General features: G+C 39.4%; 1 protein-coding gene and 1 long non-coding RNA gene across 2 annotated transcripts in view; one reads left to right on the forward strand and one right to left on the reverse strand.

The window, feature by feature from the left end:
- nck1b (NCK adaptor protein 1b) overlaps positions 1–15,982 on the reverse strand; it is a 95,888-nt gene extending 79,906 nt beyond the window's left edge. The window contains exon 1 of the mRNA XM_062992035.1: positions 15,838–15,982. The gene's annotated coding sequence lies outside the window, so the exon portion shown is untranslated. The remainder of the gene's footprint in view (positions 1–15,837) is intronic.
- Positions 15,983–16,423: 441 nt separating this feature from the next.
- Positions 16,424–17,671, forward strand: LOC134310445 (uncharacterized). Its single transcript, XR_010011309.1, has 3 exons — positions 16,424–16,672; positions 16,909–16,974; positions 17,295–17,671. It is a non-coding gene; the product is annotated as an uncharacterized LOC134310445 (long non-coding RNA).
- The last annotated feature ends 362 nt before the right edge of the window (positions 17,672–18,033 follow it).

Below are 18,033 nucleotides of genomic sequence, written 5' to 3' on the forward strand. Positions count from 1 at the left end.
CCTGAGAGCACTCTTTTCTCATCTCTGTGCAGGCGCCATCAATCAGCCAGCAGAGGTCGTAATTGCACCAGTCATGAGAGAGACCCCATACGGCTTAGTCCCGCCCATATGAACAACAGGCCAATCGTTGTTCGTGTGGCCACTCAGCCTCGGCCGGCAAGGCAGAGCTGAGATTCGATACGATGTATTCGAGATCCCAGCTCTGGTTCCAGCGTGTGTCTTTACCGCTGCGCCACCTGAGCGGCAAAACACTGCATTTTTTTCATTTGCGTTTTCCATACTGTCCCAACTTTTTCTGATTTGGGGTTGTAGATTGCATTAAAGGAAGCTTGTGCAGCAAAATGGTAAGAGCCAAGGGTTCGAATCCTGGGCTGAGCTATGTGAACCTAGCCATTAGGGGACACATCAGTGCATCCTCAGTGCAGGTCCCAAGCCCGGATAAATAGGATGCTTGTTTCAGGAAACACATCCAGCATAAAAACTGTGCCAAATCAAATATGTGGACAAATAATCTGCTGGGAGCAGCAGAAAAAATTATTTAATTATTTCCATTGTATCCCAGTCACTGCATGTAAACATTGCATCTATGTTTACATACAACACGTCTATGTGAACATTGTATTTCAGCTGTACTGTGATAAAGGATTTTGGCCTTATCCCCCAAACCCAGTCATGTACAATGCACAATGCTATATAGTGTTTGGGATTGTTCTCATGGTGTACAGCCACAACCTTAGATATTAGTGTTCAGTGTTCAGTGACCATCCAGTGTTATAGAAATCAAAATCATGCTCAGCATTGCTCAGTCTTGCATGCTAGAGTAAGCTCAAAAAACCATAACAGTAAATAGTATTAACTAGAAATAAAGAAGTGAAACTTGCTCAAAGTAACACTAGCAATACAAGATGCATTTAGCTGTTATAGTTACATTTATATTTATAGCATTTAGCAGACGCTCGTATGCAAATGGACTTAAAATCGTGACGGTACACAGTGCAAGCAATTGAGGGTTAAGGGCCTTGCTCAGAGGTCCAAGAGTGACAACCTGAAATGCCAACCTTCTCATTACTGAGCTACCACAGCCCATTTATGTTTTAGTTATTATTACTTACTTAAACATAAAACAACACCAGCATGTTTGTGAAAATGGGTGAGGGAAAATTTTGCCCAAATGACCTCTTATTGACCACATAAAAAGAGGAAATAAGGATTTTAACTGCAGATTTCAACTGTTCTAAACGAAAAGGATAAAACGTGTTCTTGTAATGCTGTACACACCAGAACTGGATTCCTGTATGGAGCCTGGATGATGTGAATTACTGTTATTTAATTTAACCTGCCTTCTTATTAATCCCTTATTGACTGTCTGGAGCCTCCACGGCTTCTTAATATCTTCTGACGATGGGCCGTGTGTCTGTGCATGTAGGGGGTCAACAGGAAGTCTGTTGCAGCTGGTGAACAGTCTAGTTTCTGTAATTATCATCCCACTGACAGGTCTCTCCACAACCTCTCATTAAGCTTAGAGAGAGAGAGAGAGTGAGAGAGAGAAAGAGTTGCTTGAGGCCCAAATCTGGTCAAGTTGAACAGGCCATAGTAGGTTGAGAGGCAAAAGGGCGCCTATTTATACAAAACCTATTTTACAGAACACCTACAGAAATCGCATATTACACTGCTCAAGACTCAGCTACACAGGCAACAGTACTTTCTTTCTCAAAGAAGTGTTTTTGGCAGAAATATTTGGTTAGGTTCGCCTCACATTTCAGGAACTAACAATAAAATATCTGTTTAAGGTCAAAAAAAAAAAAGCCACAGGCTTTGTAACCTGGAGCAAAAAAAAACAGGTGCCTGGCAAAAGTCAACTCATGAGTCAAAGCAAGAGTACAAAGCAGTTTTAGTGTGTTTGAGGTGTGGCTTTAAAGGAATCACTAAGTGGAGAAATACATATGTTTAGATAACTGTTAGTCTGCACTCTGCGATCTAAGTCATCCAATTTATCAATTTCTCATTCTGTATAAGCACAAATCAAAAACAACTATGGTTTGTGTACCTACAGCTTGCTGTTACTTGGCAGTGCAACAGCAGATTGATACAGTTTTGGTGTGAAAAAATAGCTTAAAGACTGTTCTGGATGGTGAGGGGAAGGAAAAAAAAAAAAGTTATGTTATACTTCCAGTGTTGGGTGGCACAGTGGCTCAGTGGGTAGCACTGTCGCCTCACAGCAAGAAGTTTGATTCCCAGGTGGAGCGGTCTGGGTCCTTTCTGTGTGGAGTTTGCATGTCTTCCCTGTGACTGTGTGGGTTTCCTCCAGGAGCTCCGGTTTCCTCACACAGTCCAAAAACATGCAAGTGAGGTGAATTGGAGATACAAAATTGTCCATGACTGTGTTTGACGTTAAAGACTTGAACTGATGAATCTTGTGTAATGAGTAACTACCTGTCCCGTCATGAATGTAACCAAAGTGTGTAAAACGAAGTTAAAATCTTAATAAATAAATAAATGCTTCCAGTGTTAAAATCCAAACCCACTCTAAATAAAAAAAAATAATAAATGAATCCCAACCGCCACACTTCATATAAACCATGAACAAAGGACAATAATACACAACACATAACACTGATAACATGAAAACAGACTTTGTGATTTCGTTTGCTGATGTCATGTTATATTGCTGGTATACAATCCAAAACTTACCACAGTAGGCTGCACGTAAGACAGAGAAAAGTTGCTGTTTTAGCCAGTAAGCTGTAGCAAATTGTCCCAAATAACATTCTATTTATGAATGAATTAATGCTTTTGTCATATATAGAGTACAATGAAATTCTTTTTCCATATTTCCCAGCTTGTTTGAAAGCTGGGGTCAGAGCACAGGGTTAAAGGCCTTGCTCAAGGGCCCAACAGTGGCTGCATAGCAGAGCCTGGATTTGGACCAACAATCTTCTAATTGATAGTCCAAAGCTCAACCCACTAGGCCACCAGTGTCCCTATTTACCATACAGTGTGCTCAGAATAGCTACCTCACCATTGATGAGGAAGCAGTTTTAAGCCCTGATTTTCCACATCTACAGGTTTTGGATGTAGCTGACAGAAGCGCCAGCTCGGAGGCAAATTGACCTTCATTCAGGGTTCAAAAATCGGCTCCAGATCGCCATGTTTGAATTGTTCAAAGATCCGAGAGGTAGGGCTGGGTGATTTTCACGATTAATTCGGTTAATTTGAATGAACGTTTTCACCCGATGTTAGAAATGTGACAATCGCGATTGTTTACATACTTTATATTTTAATTAAAACACCAACATTTCACGAGGCAGAAACTGACCAGACGCTCGCGGAATATAAATCAAGGAAAGTTTAATATCAAAAAGGCAAAATCAGTGTACAAAATCAGGTAGAGTCCAAAACCAGGGGAAAGACTAAAACAGTAAACAGAAGACAACAAGGATCATACACGGTAACGGCTAGATTCAGACATTAGCGCAAACACAATCGGCAAAACTTCACAACGAGACAGACAAACAGAAGAGTTTAAATAACAGAGACTGAATCAAACACAGCTGAACTGAATCAGAACTCCGAAGCCGATGAGCGCGATCAGGATTGGCTGACGGGGGACATGTGATAGTCACGTGACAGTCCGTGAGAGCATGGGAATTGTAGTTCATATTGTTAGAAGCAGAACTTAAGACCTCAATTCACCCCACAGTCACAAGAGGACAAAATCAAAGCTGATAAATAATTTGAAATAAGAGTCGTTTGTGAGCTATTCTTATAAAGGTTATAGCTGATTCATATTTCTGCTTTGTTTGAATTATTGTTAATTATTGTTATATAGTTATAAAGTTTGAGTTCCTTGAAAGGATAATTATAGGTGGTGCTGTTACTATTTTTCACTTCTGCAGTCTTTTAAATTGCAATGCAAAAAAAAAACCCCAAAAAAAACCCAGAAATGAGTCTTTTTTTCAATTGCATTATACAAGAACAAAAAAATTCGCAATCGTAATCGACAAGCGGTAAAAATTTAAAAATAATCAATTTTTTTTTTTTTTTTTGGGCAAAATCACCTAGACCTACCGAGAGGCTCGCCGACTGCTCGCAGACTCACGAAAAAAATCTGGTATGCTAAATATCTGAACCTCTTATTAAATAGGTTATGAATAGCACTGAGTGCGATGTCGCACTACAGCCAATAAAAACGCAAGATACGGAGTGAGGGAAAACCCAGGACACCCGGATATAAACGTTAACAAGAATGGCTACAGCAAAACATAGTTTCAATCAGAATACGCTGGCATACACACAAGCTTTACAGTATTTCTAACCTTATCGTCCGTCCATGCCAAACCATAATATCTACATTTTCATTACAAAAGTGGTAACCTAGTCGGTAGAGCTTTGGGCTGTCAACTGAAAGGTTGAGGGTTCGATCCCAGCTCTGCCATGCAGCCAGTTGGGCCCCTAAGCAAGGCCCTTAACCCTCTCTGCTCTTGCGCTCTGACCCCAGCTTCCAAACAAGCTGGGATATGTGAAGAAAGAATTTCGTTGTACTGTATGTCTGTATATGTATATATAACAAATAAAGGCATTCTATGTTCTATTCTACCTCAAACTCTCTCTGCAGAACAGAACAGACCATCCCTGCTGGCTGCGTATCCTAATCCACTCCATCCATATTATTTTCTTTTCCCCCTTGTTTTTTTGCTGCATATCAGCACACAAACAACTCAGGATTTTTTTTTCTTCCAAGAAATGATCTGTCTAACATATGGTAGTGCATCATTTCCCTTGTCAATTCTCGTGTGCGTTTTCGTGACAAAACTAGTTTAGGAGACCATACAGATGCGTCTGTGATTCCTCCTGGTGGTATTCCAATTCCTGTTGCTGATTAGTGATATATCTGACGACACTGTCGTGTGTCTGTGAAATGATACACGGTGTGGTATTTAGAGCACAGATACCCCTTTTCCACCAAAAAACCATGGTTCTTGAACCGGTTCTGTTCAGGTTTCTCTGAACCTTGGTGTTCTGTAAAGAACCGACGCACGTTTCCAACAGTTTTTGAGAACCAAGCCTGCGTCATTAACAGTGGGCGTTACTTAACGGAAGTTAGGAGTAGTAATATCATGGCGGAGTGTGTAGGTTATGTGCGAGCATTTGTGCTGCTGTTACAGATGTTCGTTTTTATGTAAAAAACATCGATCAGCTATCGGTGATAAGAAGACGTGACGTGTTTGTCGCAGTTGTTGTTTTCTTTAGTTCATTAACGTTAGAGGCGTTTTGCGCTTCGGTTTCACCGTGACTCTCGGCTCAAATAGCCGATTTGCTCAGCGCTCAGCTTGAGCGGTGAAACATCACTAAAGTTCCACAACACGAACATCTATCTGTGTGAAATAAACATCAAATCCACTCTAAAATACAACATGTATCTGTGTTTAGCTGAATTTACTTCATGTGTGTTTATGCAGCTCGGGGAGTTAAAAAGGCTTCACGCTTTATTTCAAGTTCGGGAACCGGAACTGGCTCCGTGCCGCGTCGGTGGAAAAGGGGTAAGAGTGAATTTCTTGCTCAAATATTACAAGCACTCTGATGTGTCCATATACGTTTTATACTTTATAAATGGCCATTTTCTGTTAAGCTCTTGGAGAAAGCAGGCCGCTGGACGGCATACACCACGGCAAAGCACAAATTCTAGTCGCTGATCAAGTGGAAACTTGGGCACCACCTTATTTGTAGTCAGTGAGTGGAAACTGGGCTGAAAATCTTGTAATGACATAAGACTCAGTAGTAAATTCCTTCATTAGTACCAAACAGCCGATTTAATTTGCTCAATGTATTTGACTGGTGCAAAAGCAAATGAGCAAACAATTATGGGGGTTTAATGGACAAGCTGAACTGCATCGGAGCTTGTTTGTGCCCAGACTGGCAACATTATACGTACAGCCCTACCTAATTCACGGCTGTGAAAATCACGCCTCGGACTGAGCCGTTTCCTGTGTAATATGCTATTTGCTGTATAATTTAAAATTTAAAGTTTGTGTTTAACGATTAAACGTTTTTCATTTGTGTAGCATTGAAGTGCTCATGTTTACTGGTTAATTTGCACTACGAGGCGGTCCTAGTGTAACCGAGCAACTTTAGAGTTTGCTGAGTTTATGAAGTGAGAAATAACCTGTACATAAACAAACTATCAGAAACATAATATTTTACTGAATTGTACTTTTGAGAGAGATGATCACATATGTAGAGAAGCACACTTTTCCATTGATTATGGAATCCCCAAAGAGACAAAATGCACTTAATACTTAAATACATACATCAGACATTGTCAGCACACACCACCAAAGAAAAGTCTGTTACACTAGCAATTTCTAGGGCAATTACGTTAGCAATCGGTTAGTCAAATTGGCCAAGATGTCGAAGTCTAAAGCAGCTAAAAACACTATTTAGGTAACCGGACGAGTATTTTCGTATTTAAGACCGTCGCTGGATGTTCTTGGTTCACATTCAACTATTAAGGTAGGCTGTGCTGTGTATTGTGGCTTCCATTTATTCCGATTAAAAAATTTTCCTCCCAATCTAGTCATATCCATTTATCCAATTACATTATGCTTCCTCTCTCCTCTCTGATGCTGATCTCCACTTCTGATTGAGGAGAGCGAGACTGACACAGCCCTTCCGACTGCATCTTTTCACCTGCATGAGGCGGGTTCATATGTGGATCAGCTTTGTGTATGGAGAGCCACACCCTGATCATCGCATTATTCCTCGACTCTGTGCAGGAGCCATCAATCAGCCAGCAGAGGTCGTAATTGCATCAGTTATGAGGAATCCCCATCTGGCTTTCCACCCTGTATGAACAACAGCCGATCGTTGTTCATGTAGCTGCTGTTGTTTCGAACCGGTTGTTTTAAATCGATGAGTTGGAAATGTCAGCTCTGGTGTGCTAGCGTGTTTTACCGCTGCACCACCTAAGCGACCTTCAAAATAAGGCACTTTTCTGTGAAAATCTGTGAAATCTGTGATTTTTGATCAACTACGTCCATGAAATTAAGCACATTTTCCAGTTAATTTAGTAGGGCCCTAATCATATAAAATAAAGACATCTACCATTTGAAATAACCACCATCAATCTACACAGTCAAGAATTAAAAATACATTTTCCCCAAAAAATTCAGTAAAAATTAATAACTGAAACCTTTAATGTGGCATCAGGTTTTTATGCAAATGAGGCTAAATGAAAGCCACAGTTAAACTGATCTTTACAAAAAAGGAGTCTGGAAAAATTGATCAGTTTGGTCAGAACACCGAGCACTATGCCTGGTGAAAAACAGGCACTGCTCATCACCAGGCTAGTACCTATCTCTGCTGTGAAACATGCTGGAGATAACATGCCATGAGATGCTTCTCATGCAGCTGGGGCTGAGAGATGAGAACTGAGGAATACATGAATGCAGCTAAATACAAGAACATCCTTAAAGAAAACCAAATCCATTAGACCAATTGTGTAAAGTCAAGGGGTCTGTATAATTCTCTGTGAATACCTTCTGATTGGCAATTGGCTTTTTAAAAAACGGAAATGTCTCAACCACTATGAACCAAAAAAAAGATATAAAGTGCTCACAAAATTACCTCATTATCCAAACAGGCATAAAATCAAATTCTGCTACTTATTAGCTATGCATGACTGTGCCTGATTTACACTAAAACTAGCCTCAAACTGCCTGTGGTGCAGATTCACACAGCCTCCATATAGGCATTGCTTATTATTATTAAAATGCAGTGACTAGATCAAGGCTCTGGCAAAGAGAAAGATGAAAGAAAACCTTCAAACACCACATGCAATTAGTTTTTTTATCTTCCTTAATGTAGTTCTGAATTTCAGTTCTTTCAGAGCCTGGCAGACAAACCTCAAAAGTAGCAGTCTGTGGTTATATTTATCAGTCAGTACCATCTGTAGTTACACTTTCAGTTGTTGAGATGAACTGACTGGTCTATGGATGAAAAGCATAACGAGAAGGGACTGATGCAGCAGGGGTGCCAGATTGGCACTGTGCACTGAAATTGTGCAATCTTCACAATGGCTCTTTGATGCTATAGCTAAAGTGTGCAAATCCTAAACTCCCAACCTTTGCAAAACTTAAAGCTGTAAGCTTAAAGCCGGGTGTAAGTTTTCATCTAACAGGCTGCCAAAACCTTGAGACAGTTAAATAAACAAATAAAGTGTAGTTTAATAAAGAGGCACCTGAACCCATTACCCTCGTCCATAGTGATGAAGAAATGATCAGATTAATGCATTTAAGGTATGGTCAGTAAGTGCATCAGGAATATCAAAAGACAATAACAGCTTTCAATCTAGTCTTATCCAATCCCCCAGCTGTATCTCCTTTACCATTGCAGACCTATAACCTGACCTAGCACACCTAGCATCTAGAACACGTGCCCTCCGACAAGTGTGTAGTAATCAACCTCTTCTTTTCATCTGTATGAGGGGGGTTTTCAAAGGGATCAGTATGGAGAGTCATACACTCATCTCCACTATTCTCCGTCTATGTGCAGTCATCGTTGACCAGTCAGAAGAGGCTGATTTGCAGCAGTAATAAAAAAATCCTTTTAGCCCACCCAGCCTCAGACATAGCCAATCACGTCCGTGTAGACGCCCGGCTGGCCAATAGTTTGTTTGTTTGGATTTTAAATGCCATGTTTAACACTTGTGTGTTCTTTTATGGAATGATTGGTATTATGTTTGAGTTTGCTTATTGTATCTTGTCTTTATATTGTAGGTCCAGTTTACATTTTTATTTTTATGGCTGAGAGTAGGGCTGGGCGGCATGACCATGTATTTTATTATTTTGTATGACTGGGACTTTTTACATTACTGTGGCTTATTCTACTGTCATAGGTACATAGAATATAAAAGTCTTAATTTCACCATGTGTATAATGAAGGTTTTGAGTACTATAAGCTTTGCTTGGCCCCACAAAATGACACAATATATGATTGAATCAGTACGCGTGAAACAGTTGTAATATATACAATTTTTATTATTATTTAATATTTAAGTATTACCCTTAGCTCTCCCTTTAAGGAATAAAATTATGTTTGCTAACTTCACTGGACAACTTGACCACTGTTGTAGAAATGTGGACAACTTTAAATATCTCCATTTCCAGCTTGCATCAGATCTGTTGGTATAACGTTGGTTTAGCAACTGACCTGAAGTATTTTTGCCCCGGTAAGACATACTTTGAATCCACTGTTTTAATTATTGCTCTGAATGCTTATTTCTTGACTGTCTATAAAAAAAAACTTGTCCTTGCATATGTGGATTATTACAGCATTCGTAATGTCGCTCCACCTTTTGCTTTTTTGCAACAGCCGTGGCTCAACAAGCTGTACAGTATAAATTGTTTTAGTCTGTTCAAAGCTGCACACGCCTCATTTCTTTGGCAGGTTCTTCCGGTGCATCTTTGGACTCCCTCTCTTCATCCTCCATCTGTTTTTGTTAATTTTTCTCTCATTTGTTAACACTGTTATGCTAACGCTACTAAGCTGTTTGTAATCTGCACTGTGCTCCATAGCGCTTTTGGCTGCAAACAATATTATATGATTTGCTGCCTACTGAAGCCTACAGCTGTTGTATTAACTATGCTGTGGTATGACTGTACAAGGAATAAAAAAACATATACCAAATGTACGATCATACCGCCCAGCAAGGTAGGTTAAAACTGTTCTTGTATTGGCTTGTGTAAGAATTTATTTTGCAGTTTCAGGCATGTGTACTTATTGTCTTTCCTTTGTGCATTTGGGGCATCCTATCAGTTTGTGTTTTATCATAACAGGCGTTTGGCAGATTTTGCAGGTTTATCAGGTGTTGATGGGTTATTCTGCATCTTGTATGACTTGGTATATGCGTTGTCCCTGGTGTGTCCTTGGTTTAATGTAAATGTTTGGGTGTATTTCACAGACTTTGTTCCGGCCGATAATAAGTAATCTACGTCTTCCATTTATTCATGTAAACTGATTCAATATACAGTAAAAAGCTATTATGCATAAAGTTCCTGGGGAAAATGCCTGGCTAATTCAAGCACCACATTACACCAAAAGTGCAGTTATTTTTAAACATAATTAAACTAAATGAACATTTCACAAGGCACTCGGTTGGTGCAGGAGTAAATGACACTAGCCCACTACTGCTGGCATCCACTATTTGAATCACTAGCTGGGCTATCCGCCGCTCAAGTGTTTACATACACGCGATTGGCTATGTCTGAGGCGGGGGATGGATTGGCGTCCTGTCCGAAGAGTGTACTGCATTGCGCCCAGTGAGTCAGAGAGAACCAGACCCAAAGTAACCCAGACCAGGATAAAGCAGTGGTAATACATAAAAATAAAAGAGTGAACCTTAACTTGGGAAATACTTAGTGCTGTAATTCGAGAGTTTACCACTAGCTACTCTGTACATGACATTTGTTTTGCCGTAATTGTTTGGTATTGATGCATGATGAAACTAAGCCTTCCAAATGCAGCACTGCCAAACCAAGCAGGTAATCTTTCATTCTGTTTCATTTAGTTTAAAATAAACATTCTCCCTTTAAAGTTCAACTGAACATCAGCATATGCTGAATCGCAGACATTTGAAGTTAATTTGGAGACAAAAACCTAGGTCTCCATATAAACCTGAAAAAGAGCATGCAGTCTGGAGGCACTAAGTTTAGATTGCAGGCACCAAGACTTACTTTTGTTAGGGAGAAAAATGAAATAGATATTGGTAGACTAAACCAATACATAAAGCCATATCTAAGTATATAACCATATTGAATTCACAGAAATAACAAAGCAATGTAAGGAGGAAAGTTATGCCTTCTGTAGTGAAATTGAACCTTAGTGATAACTGGACAATTTACATTTTCTGCATTTAGCAGACGCTCTTATCCAGAGCGACTTACAGAAGTGCTTCCATAGTGAACATTTCATTTCTCAAGTTTTAGTAAACAACAGTCAAAGAACACAAATCTGCTGAAACCTGTTAGAACCAAAGTTTTGTTTTTTTGGAATTGGAAAAAAATGGCAGCTGCCTAAGTAGAGAGGATTGCCTATAATATTTTTTTTTTTTTTTTTTGTGAGAAAAATTGTGGCACACTGAATGCTGAGATTGCCTTTACAGCCAAGAAAGCATTGAGTGTTCCTTCATCATTTAGTCAGAATATCGCTCAGAATAAGGTGTCTCAATAGACAGCATTTTAAGGTACAGTAAACCCTACGAACATTTTGGGTTACGAACGATCCTTTTCAACTTAACATACGAACAAATTTCTGATTACGAACCGAAATTCGCGAAACATGTGACAATGAACAAACCTATTACATTTGTTGTGTTGTATAATTACTCCTGCCAGTAGCTGTCACTGTGTATCAGACAGCAGGGACAGTGAGTGAGAGAGAAGAAGGAAGTTATTCTTTCGTGCAATTACACCTACAAAATACAACACTGTTGAAATAAAGAAGGAAATAATAGAGAAATATATGAGTTATTGTTGTTTTTGCTAGATACATTTTATAAAAAAAAGAAGGAAATGTATTATGGTGTATGGTACAGCACACGTACTGTACTGAAATGTGGTGTTTTTTATGTACAGTACTACTGTGTATTATTGTTCATTATTGTTTATTACAGTATTATCTATTCTACAATTTAAGATTAAGGGAAAATATAGTTGTATTTATTACAAAAAAGACCATTTAAGACCATTTTAGAAAGGTTAGGTAAGGGGGGGGTTTGGGAGGTCTGGCACGGATTAATTCTGTTTACATTATTTCTTATGGAAAAAATAGGTTTAACTTACAAACAGTTTGACTTAAGAACAGCCCTTCGGAACCAATTAAATTCGTAAGTCAAGGGTCCACTGTATCTAAAAATTTAGACAGGGCACATAGGATGACAATAAATGCTGTCTATGTAGAGAGCTCACTAGGTTTTCAGAAAAACCCAATGATCCCAAGCACACTTTTAAATCAGCCAGAGCTTGGTTACGAAATCAGTCCTTGCATACTGGTGTGTGTTTCTCGTTCTTCAGATTTAAATCCCACAGAAAATCTTTAACTGGATTTAAAGAACGCACTTGCAGCATAAACAGCATTAAACCTCGGTGTGCTGGAAGCTTTTGCAAGAGAAGAATTGGCAAAGATTCAAGGAGAGAGGTGTCAGAAAGCTTGTTAGCACTTACTGAAATCACTTAATAGAGGTTATCAAGGCCAAAGGATGTTTTTAAGTACTAAAGCTGGGGGGTGAATGTGTCAAGAGAACATTTTTTATTTAAACGTAAAATTATGTAACTTATCAAGATTGCTTGTATGCATTGATAAATATTCTAGAGGTCTCCAATATCCCCCAAACTGAATACTGCAGTCTTAAGACAAATAAAATGTCACATGTTGATGTTAATTAGGAAAACTAGACATTCTTTTTGCATAGAACATTTGAAAGTGAGAATCACTATAATAAATAATCACTATTTATTTTGTTTTCTTTTAGTTAGAATTTGTTGTGACATACAGGGGTTGGACAAAATAACTGAAACACCTGTCATTTTAGTGTGGTAGGTTTCATGGCTAAATTGAACCAGTCTGGTGGCCAATCTTCATTAATTGCACATTGCACCAGTAAGAGCAGAGTGTGAAGGTTCAATTAGCAGGGTAAGAGCACAGTTTTGCTCAAAATATTGCAATGCACACAACATTATGGGTGACATACCAGAGTTCAAAAGAGGACAAATTGTTGGTGCACGTCTTGCTGGCGCATCTGTGACCAAGACAGCAAGTCTTTGTGATGTATCAAGAGCCACGGTATCCAGGGTAATGTCAGCATACCACCAAGAAGGACAAACCACATCCAACAGGATTAACTGTGGACGCAAGAGGAAGCTGTCTGAAAGGGATGTTCGGGTGCTAACCCGGATTGTATCCAAAAAACATAAAACCACGGCTGCCCAAATCACGGCAGAATTAAATGTGCACCTCAACTCTCCTGTTTCCACCAGAACTGTCCGTCGGGAGCTCCACAGGGTCAATATACACGGCCGGGCTGCTATAGCCAAACCTTTGGTCACTCGTGCCAATGCCAAACGTCGGTTTCAATGGTGCAAGGAGCGCAAATCTTGGGCTGTGGACAATGTGAAACATGTATTGTTCTCTGATGAGTCCACCTTTACTGTTTTCCCCACATCCGGGAGAGTTACGGTGTGGAGAAGCCCCAAAGAAGCGTACCACCCAGACTGTTGCATGCCCAGAGTGAAGCATGGGGGTGGATCAGTGATGGTTTGGGCTGCCATATCATGGCATTCCCTTGGTCCAATACTTGTGCTAGATGGGCGCGTCACTGCCAAGGACTACCGAACCATTCTGGAGGACCATGTGCATCCAATGGCGGTGCCGTGTATCAGGATGACAATGCACCAATACACACAGCAAGACTGGTGAAAGATTGGTTTGATGAACATGAAAGTGAAGTTGAACATCTCCCATGGCCTGCACAGTCACCAGATCTAAATATTATTGAGCCACTTTGGGGTGTTTTGGAGAAGCGAGTCAGGAAACGTTTTCCTCCACCAGCATCACGTAGTGACCTGGCCACTATCCTGCAAGAAGGATGGCTTAAAATCCCTCTGACCACTGTGCAGGACTTGTATATGTCATTTCCAAGACGAATTGACGCTGTATTGGCCGCAAAAGGAGGCCCTACACCATACTAATAAATTATTGTGGTCTAAAACCAGGTGTTTCAGTTATTTTGTCCAACCCCTGTACATAATTGATCATTACCTATATATTTGTATCTATTTATCCTTCCATTTTTTCATCTATCCTTCTAATTTTCAACTCTAAAGAGTTGGGCAAGGTTTTACATTTCACTGCAGGTTGTATACTGTATATAAACTGTGTATGTGACGAATCGTTAATCTAATTTCACTAGGGGCAGCTGTAGCCTAGCGGTTAAGGTACTGGACTAGTAAGCATTAGTGGTGGTACATTCAGTTCATTTTAATCTGAGTCACTCAGTAATGTGATCCGGTTCACTTGGGTCAGTTGAGTCACTTGAGTCACTTGTACTGACATTCTGATTGCGATTGATTTACTGCATGAAAATGCATCCAAATATTGCTTGTGTTCCATGCACCCATCTTCTGTAAATAAATCCTTCTCTCTTAATTCTCTTGGCACCTCTCACTTCTCTTGTCAGTGACAAGTTGACACTTTATTCTAAGTGGAATCTTGATCACGGGGGATAGGGGGTGGACTCACCTACCAATGAGATGGGTATATTAATGGGTCAAGGGTTTAAAATTACCATGGGGCTATGATACTCCTTAAGTGGTACAGTACACTAAAGTAGCCTGTAAGCATTTGCATTTTAATAATAATAGAACTATATTTTGTTGTTGTTTTGCTTACAAGAAGATATGCTGCATTACTAATCTATACCACTACTACTGATTAATAATAATAATAATGATAATAATAATAATAATAATAGCATGTGCATAAAATTAGTGTTTTAAAGTGTTTAACTGCTTGTTTATTGAAATATTTAACTTATTACTTAGATTCACAAACTGCAGTAAAGTCGGTTCAGCCAAATCATCTGAGTCCGGTGTTTCAGTGAGTCTGCTCACTTGCCTTGTGTACTTAGCTGCAGCCAGTCTGAGGACTCATAGAATCCGGGTTAATTGAGATTTCGGACTCGTGTAAAAATGTAAAATGTAAATGTAAACTTCAATCCAACTAACTGAACATGTCTTTCAATACACGAATGTAGTACCAGAGTACAATCCTGCAGTGAAAAGTAAGACATCTGTAATGTAATGTTACTTATCCCAATAATGGTTGCAGTGGGTCAGATGCCACACTGAGCACAAGGGACAGGGCTGAAGACAAGGATCAAACCCAAGCACCCAACCCAAGCACCCATGACCCACTCAATAACATTTAAACAACCAAATGTTCAGTGTTTGTGAAGGGGCTACTGACCATTGCACCACAAATGGCACATGGACCATAATGTATAACACATGGTACCCTGTCCACTTTTTTATGATGCCAAAATAATTGGATTTTGTTCGGTTGCACCACAAAAACATTGTGAATGTTTGGCAAACAATTTTATTTAGAATTTTAAGTATTAAGTCTATTCCAGTTTCTTTGTGCATAAATGTTTGGGACATGTTTATGCACCCTGAAATGGCTGAAGTGAACTTCATTTAAATGCATTTTGATTGTGTGTCTATAACAAGGGTGTTGTACTGTAGAATGATGTAATACATTGTTAAACGTATTTACAATAAAAGAAAATAAATAAGAAATTAAAAATACACATCACGATGATGCCCTTTATATTAGTTTATACTGTGCACAATGGTGGGCACATAGAAAATTAATAACCGTGGATCATCAGTTTGGTTTAGCTTGTTTAAAATGCCCATTTCTTCGTCTCCCTATTTACAAAAATTTAGGTTACACTGAATTAATCTGCATAATATTTGGTATTCCCTACCATTTCATTCTATTGCATGCTGTAATTAATACAATTTCGTCCAGTAATACAGCTTTTCATGATGTAACGTTGCAGTTTTACTGGCTGACTCGCAAACGGCTTTGTACTAGACCCAGAGTGCACTATGTAGGCTGTATAAGCCGTTGAGTCACACCCTACAAAGTGCATCCAAATAGGGAATATGAATCTTTTTTGGAACACAGCCATTTAAAATTACCTGTAGCTAACGTTAGCATGCCAACTGCAAGTCAAAGGCGAATAAAACCTCACAAAGAAAAAAATATAATTCGGCATACCTGCAAGAGAATGATTCTGCAGTTATTTGTCCGGTTTCTGTAAATAAAACAATTCCTCTGGTCAAGAAAACGTTAGCTCGTTGGCTTAATGTATGTACAAGCCACTACTGTAGTAACATTCTACGCTTGCCGTCATGGCACGGTTACGTTATTTTTCTCCCACCGACAAATCCTGACTTCTGCATTACGATTGGCTATTAGTTCCCACTCCAGTTTGTAGTGGCCAATGAGAATCAGGGAATGGTGTATCACTATTCGTTTCTATCACAGAAGGCAGTACACGCGTGAAACGCTTTTCCTTAAGGACGCATGCGAAATCGCTCTTACCTTCCTACTCCCTACAAACCAAAACGTGCAATACCAGTGTTCTTCATACTTTATGCAACATTATTTAGAATCAAATGTGTTGTAGTACATGATGAGATAGTATTAGGTGGCTAGATATTTTGTATTGGCTGTTCAGAGATTATTCATGAATCAGAAACTATCCCAACTAGTGCACTTCATAATAAGTAGATCGTGGTTTTGGAACAAACAGCAAGAATCCAGTGAGCGGGCTGAGCGTGCAGCTACAGTTCTGATGTCCATTTCGACTGATTGCCAGTAATGGTTTATATACTCGTCAATCAAGAGCTTAAGGGCAATGAATAAATCGAATTTATTTATACCTTGGTTTATTCGAAGGAACCGCTTCACCCTGGTCAAGATCGCGCCGGGAAAGAACTACATTCTGGGCAGTGAATCTAATCATTAAAGGGCACCACACTCATGTTTTCGAGCACTAACTTAATTAGTGATTTTACTAACCAATTTATCATCTACATGCCTTCGGAAGGTAAGCCAAGTACCTGACAGAAACACACATGGATAGAGAGAGAACATGACAAATTCCTCAAAGACTATAATCAAACCCAGGTTCCCATTACACATGTTGTAGTGCAGCGCCCCATTTGCCAGCTGTGCCACCTTGCCACCCTTTAAAATCAGACTTAATTCTTTTTTTAAACCAAAATGCATAATTCTTTTATTAATTCGTTTATTTATTTTCAATCACCGTCTCATCCTTGTCAGGGTTGTGGTGAGTCGGGCATCACAAGGCATGAACACACCCTGAACAGGGCACCAACACACTGCATGGTAACACACATTCACTTATTCGCATATCTACATGCAGGGTAATTTAGATTATAAATATTTGATAGCCACCCAGTGCTCGTGTCGCGCAGTGGTATTTTATGGTAGAAAAAAGAGGGTTCAAATCCCAGCAGTGCTATTTGTTTATTTATTTATTATTTATTAGGAATTTAATGTCATGTTTTACACTTTGGTTACATTCATGACAGAAACGGTAGTTACTTGTTACACAACATTCATCAGTTCACAAGTTTAATGTCAAACACAGTCATGGACAATTTTGTATCTCTAATTCACCTCACATGCATGTCTTTGGACTGTAGGAGGAAACGGGAGCACCCGGAGGAAACCGACGCAGACACAGGGAGAACATGCAAACTCCACACATGAAAGACCCAGATCGCCCCACCTGGAGATCAAACCCAGGACCTTCTTGCTGTGAGGCGACAGTGCTGCTATTTGCCATCAGGGTGGTGGGATAGCGGGAGACCAAACCCCTGCAATGTATTGGCCTCCTGTTCATAGTGTTCCTGCCCTGCACAATGCTGACCAAGATCAAATGGTTAATGAATATAAAATGAACTAAAATTTTAAAAATCATAGCTAGTTCAGGTTCTGTTTGAGAAAGGGGCCAGCTGGGCGACACCTGAGCACCATAGGTGATATGGTTGTTGTAAACATAATTTTTTCAATAAAAGGAAAAAAAACACTTTCTGTGTTTTTTTTTTTGTGTGTGTGGTTTTTTTTGTGTTTTCTTTATGTTTTCCTTGTCTTACATTTTTGTATGAGGATCTGAAACCATTTGGTGTAACAAATATGCAAACATAAAGGCCACCAGGAGGAGGTGAATACTACAGCACTAAGCTTCAGTGAGATATTTGCTTTAATTTATTTTGTGTGCAAAGTTTATAAAGTTTAGACCTGTGTTTTAGTACTTTTCAAAAGGAGGAGGTTTGTGTGAGCTACAGGAACATGAAGCTGCATGATTATGGTGCAGTTAGTTTGCTTATTGTTTACTGTGTAACTTTTTTTGCTCTTTTCAAGACCTCGTATCCTCTGCTG

This window comes from Trichomycterus rosablanca, chromosome 3 (assembly GCF_030014385.1).
Source record: "Trichomycterus rosablanca isolate fTriRos1 chromosome 3, fTriRos1.hap1, whole genome shotgun sequence".
In the NCBI taxonomy this organism is placed as follows: Eukaryota; Metazoa; Chordata; class Actinopteri; order Siluriformes; family Trichomycteridae; genus Trichomycterus; species Trichomycterus rosablanca.